Raw genomic sequence first — 6,095 nt, 5'->3', positions numbered from 1 at the left:
ATGCAGTAATTGAAAGGAGATGAAAATATAATTTAATACTCTTTACATCACAGACACGATTTGAGACCAGTTACTCTGTTAGTAGGATAAATTCATCACTCATTAAATACAAGGCAAGCATGGCTATCCATAATAATTTTAAGTGCAATGCAGTCTTATAAATTTAATGTACACACTCTATTTAAATGATGCAAACAGCCATATGAAATTGCACATGATTAGAAAACAGGATGAACTCATTTTGCCTCCTGCTTGGTTTCTCATAAACATGAATACATAATGTTATGCACTGTTGTTCATAGATGTCTTATTACATAAAGGGTAAGTATCATATTACTTTAACAGATTATTTTTGGAATTCTGCATGTATTTTTTGTTTCATCAGATATGTGCCCCAATTAAATAATATTTTCCCCCCAATGAAAGTATTAGAAAACTTGTCATGTTAATTTTGAAAAAAAATTGGAGTGTAGTACATATTACTAGATAGGATGTCATTCCACTGGTCTATATTTAAAAAAAAAACTGTTCTTGAAAATTGAAGCATTACCTTGTGTAATTAATAAAGTAATCAAATCAGATTTGTAAATAAAATATTGTTTAAATCTAAAGTATTCAATATTTTGATTAGATTATTTTTTTAAAGAAAAATATTTAACGTGTATGTGCTGAATTTTTTTTTAAATAGTTTTTTATAATTGCAATGGAAGGGCAATTGTCTCATTACAAGTGGTACAGAAGCCAATATTGGGTTACCATAGATATATAAACAAGTAAAAACTGTGGAACAAGTTTTAAGCTCATTTTGGAAAAAAAAAAAAACAGTTCTGTAGAAATGCATATTTGTATTTGTTTCTCTAATAAATCTGCAAATAGCTTTAAACACAAATTAGTTTTAATTATTTAAATTATGAGTTCTGTTAAGTAATTTAACATCTGTTTTGCCTTACATTTTGTGAAAACATTGTCTCATGGAAATTAATAGAGGCTTATTGTGGAAATCAAGGTAGGTCTGCATTTGTTTGCAAAGGTCAGGTATTTAGCATTTAAGTAGATTTACCTCTGATTTTTTTAAAGAATTTTTACAAAAAAACAGCACTTCACCCTTCTACCCTACCCAACCCCGCCCACACTGGCAAAATCACATCAGTTTGGCCACTGCCCAAAACAATAACAGACCAATTTGCATCAGCTTTTAACTCAGTATCAAATAAAAGAGCAACAAATAAGTGAAATTATATGTTCAAATGGTTGATAATCAAAAGATTACTTGATACAAATAATAGACTTATTTATATATAGTAATGAAGAAATTTGGGTTCTTTGAACCATAGTACTTCAGTCCTCTTTAATGTGATTTACTCATTATGATAAAAATTGTTATATACAATACATATATTTCTCTTTAATTGTGACTTTATAATAATGCAAGTTTAAAATGTTTTAGTGTAGAATAAGGTCACCTATTTCTGTTATTAAATAATGTAGAGTCTCTATTTTATAAAAGTTGCTTTGTAAAGGACATATGTTGGAATAAATATTGATGTATATATCTGTATATCTGTATGTGTGTGTGTGTATATATATATATATATATATATATATATATATATATATATTCTGCTTAAGCAGAGATGCTAAATAAGCTTTTGATTAAGAACTCAATTGAGTATTCCAATTCTATTGACCTACAAAGAGCATTCAAATTAAAATGAAGTCTTTAACTTTACCAATTCATTTTTATTAGTAAAGTGTTTTGGGATATCTGGCTTATGAAAACTTTAACATATTCTAAAAGTGTTATCCATTGGCTTATCCAGTTTTACAGCTTTTGGTCAATAACAAAAGTACTGTTTCTTGTCAGTATTTAAGATTATGGGTAATTATATAATTTTTCTTCTATAAAGGAATTATTGTAGCCTAATTTCCAAATAATGATTTCTCAAAATTTCCTTACTGTTAATGCTGTTACTTTTTCCTTAATTTTTGGTCAAATCCGTACTACATAAAATAACATAGTAAAATATTTCAATATATTTACAAAAATATCTTGGATAATTTGATTGTTTTATGGTATTTCTATAATTGTATGCTGTCTATTTTAGGAGATAAATGCTGAAAAGTGCTCTGATTAGAGGAAGCCCATATTCATAGACCAATTCATGCTGAAATTGTATTCTAAAATAAGCCATTACTTTTAGGACTTAAAGCATAAATAAGAATCGAATTATAACTTTAAAAAATATTGGCAGGATAAAAATTAACTTATATCTCATGTTAACAAACAAAAAGAAAATCAAAATGAAGTGTTTTGAATTGTAAATCAAAGCCTAGCCATCATATTTTCCAAAATATCTTAGCATAAAAAGAAAAAACCTCCTGTCAATTCTAGACTGGATATATTTTGTGGGGTTCAATTCCCTAGTAAAAAGTGTTTGCTAATTCACCACTTAGGAGAGACAGCTTTTAGAGTCATTAACATTTCTATCTTACATCAAGATTATGGTGTTTTTGTGGGGGGTGGGAAGTGTTTAAACACAGGCAGATAGAAGGAGGAGAGAGGCAGTTATCAGGACTATTTGCATTCAAACTACTTGTTTTATAAAAAATGATTCAGAAGGCCAAATACTCAATTAGCTAGCTTCAATTAGATTTTCTCATCTCCTTGCCAATAGAAGGAAAACCTTTGAGATTGAACTTTCTGTGAATTTTGACCTCATGAATTTTAGAAAATGTTACTTCTGTATGCACTACAAAGGCTTAGTCTAGAGAACTTTTAAAAATTCATTTCTTTTTTATCTTCAAATTCAAGAAACTGATTTTGTATACATTCTAGCTGATAGCTAATATAACCATTGTTTATTGTCTTAAGAACATGCTTATAATTTCAAAGCTTTAAACAATCATCAGTGTAGTTATTTCTGAACATAAATTTTTTTTCAGTGAAATTTTAAAACCTAAGAATCTTGGGGCTTTTTTAAATTGGCATCTCAGTTTATTCTTATTTTATGCATTTTCTTTTATTATTTATTGTGTAACAGTTACACAAAATACAAAGCAAGTAAGAATTTTCCTCTGAAGTCTTATTAGGAAAAGTATTTTCACAAATGATTTTCCAACAGGCAGTGAGATTATAGGAACTGATAGTTTTATTAGCTTCTGCCATATACATAATGCACTTTGATTCTTTATTTAATTCTCAATACCGTAAGGTGCAGATATTAATTTTATACCTTTTTCTCAGAAAATGGAATAATACAGAACTGCTGAGTCTCAAGCCACTAAGATAATATTAATAAATTGAAGTTTATCTCACATTACTGAGAATATAAAGATTTCAAATCCATAAATTAAAATTATAAAGAAAATATATTAGAACATTTTAAATAGTAAGCAATTTTCACGTAAGTTGTGGTTTTGTTTCCAAAAAGTTCAAATAATTTGAAACTTTCAGAATCATAGCTGTCATATAAAGGAAAATATGCTAGTAAGCATGTTTCCATTTAATACTGTAGCTTTTAGACCTGTCACAGCGCATGTTGCTTCTTTAGGGATATCTTGATAACTGGAGAAATAAAGCTATAACCTTTATGAGAAGTAAGGCATTTTGTGGGAATAATGTGTTCAAGCAATTGGAATAACATGGTAAGGATACATGGGGTGATTTGCAATAAACGTGTATTTCTTCTTATGTCCAATGCATGGTTAGTTATGTGGCCCTAAAGAAAACTCGTTTTATTTCACTTTGAGTGCTCACAAGATGCAATGTACTAGAGATTTTCAAAACTATTTTCTAAGTGCTATTGTTGGTCAATTTTGCTCTAGGAGTTAATAAGGAAAGTTCTACCACTTGGTAGATTTTTAAAATTAAGCAATGTACATTTTCTCAAACTACCAAAGAATGCACATGATATAGAAGAATCAAATGATGGAAAGTTGATCATTTTTACATGGATAGTTTATCTTCTAAACCTGTGACAGGGGGAGTTACTATTACATATTCAGGAGGTATTTAAAATTTATTTAGGAAATGCACATTTCAAAACCAAAGGAAAATTAAGTAGTCCATGTCAGTTTTATATAGTTGGAAAAACAAATGACCGTATATGGAAATTATGTGATATGATATGTCTATTTCTTTCAATATGTATAACTACTAATACATTGTTGCTTTACAATTCTGTTATGGATCTAAATTTTCAAGTATTCAAAAGAGGCATTTAGTTGTGTTTTTTGAAGTTTATTAAATCCTTAAATGTGCTAAATTATAAAGATTATTGTATAAAAATTATCAAAATATTAATGTGTTCTTATAAATAAAAGTTACGTGTTACAAAGTTCAGAAATAACATTTTATGAGAGATCAGTTTTAAAATATAAGATCTAAAGGAAATTCTTAAAAATTCTGCAGTAATAATTCTTTGTCATTCATTGCTATTTTTCTGAGAGGCAGGAAATTTTAAATGTGTGGACAATCTCTATATCTAGTAAAAATTGATCATTATAGTTTCTAATTTTAATAGCCAAATGCACTTCTTATGTATTTCATCCTTATTTATTTGAATATCAAAATAGTGGTGAGAATCAAATTAACTCTGTCATATCCAATTTGATCATCACATTTAACATATTCAGAGTTTCTTATTTTTTAATAGAATAATTATAACACTTAAAATTTTAAGTTCTAGAAGTGACTTGATTGTTTTAACATTGTTTTAATCACACATTCCTTATACTAAATTTTTTTTAATTTCCAAGATTGTAATCAAGGAATAGAAATAAATATTTTCTAACACTTTTTAAAAATGATGCTATTTTCCAGTTGGGAAGTAACCTCTGCATATTCACTATTAATAATGTACTCATCTTTATTTTTATAGGTCTACAGGAAAAGCAAAAGTATATAATCACTAAAAATACTCTTTATAAAATGTCTTGTTAGCCTTACACTTTAGAGTGATAGCAAAAATTTTAGAACTTGTGTGTCCTCCATAGTAGAAAATGTATTTTTCCTAAGATAGTAATTATCAATCAATAGCATGGCCTAGTAGGAAAAATACACAACTATATTAATCTCAAATGTTTAAAAATTATTGCCTGCACCTCACTCTCCAAATGAAGAAACATATAAATCATTTGATTTTTATTCGATTTTCCAATTTTTATTTCCCATAAAGCAGAATCTAGGCTGTCTTAGTTAAGAAGTGTAATTCATCTAGCCTAAAATGGATTGAAGTTAATTCTCTAGAATAAATGATATCCAAGATGAAACATAATACAAATTTAAGAGTTATAGGTATGATTGTAATCTCAAAATAAAAGCAGTAATATCAGGGTGTTTGTCATAATTAGAATAAAAAGATTTTGTGACTTCTCTTAATTAAGAAGTTAGGTTCATTATCAGAAATTTCAACTAAAAAACATCGGTATAGAATATAAATCTCACAGACAAAGCCTGAAATAGAGGGAAAAGTTGACCTTGGAGCAGACAAATAGGAATTTGAATTGTAGATTTACTCTTACTGTTACTAAACACTTTGTAGACTCCAATATCATGTACAGAGTATAGGGATCACAATTACCTCAGCATGTAAGGATTAAATGAGATAATATTTGCTCTAAATACCTAATTTTCAGTGCCTAAATTCAACCTCAGGGAGATAAGAGATTTTCAATAAATATCAATTGCCTCTAAAAATGAAAGGAAATTTCATAGAACCAGAGTCTAGCTAAGTTTGTGAATACATTTTACAAAATGTATGAGCATGAAGGAATCAAAGATAAAGACCTAAAGTTGAAAAACTTAGACCTCATAGAAAAGTACCTATATACAATACAAACACAAGAGGTGTTAAACATTTTCTCATACCCATTTTTATTACATTTCCATCTAGGTGACTCCATAAAGATATTACAACAGATTTTTTATTAAATAATAGAATTCTTCATATTGACTAAAAATAAACAGCAGCAATTCCCTAAATTAATCAGAGAGTAGAAAAAATGATTATACAAAGATGTGGTTTTTTAATCTTGGTTTATTCAATAAAATTCTAATTATAGTTACAAGAGGATACTTACAATCACTCAAAGAA

The sequence above is a fragment of the Camelus ferus genome, chromosome 6 (genome assembly GCF_009834535.1).
Source record: "Camelus ferus isolate YT-003-E chromosome 6, BCGSAC_Cfer_1.0, whole genome shotgun sequence".
NCBI classification, from domain to species: domain Eukaryota; kingdom Metazoa; phylum Chordata; class Mammalia; order Artiodactyla; family Camelidae; genus Camelus; species Camelus ferus.
Note: the sequence above shows the minus strand (reverse complement) of the source record.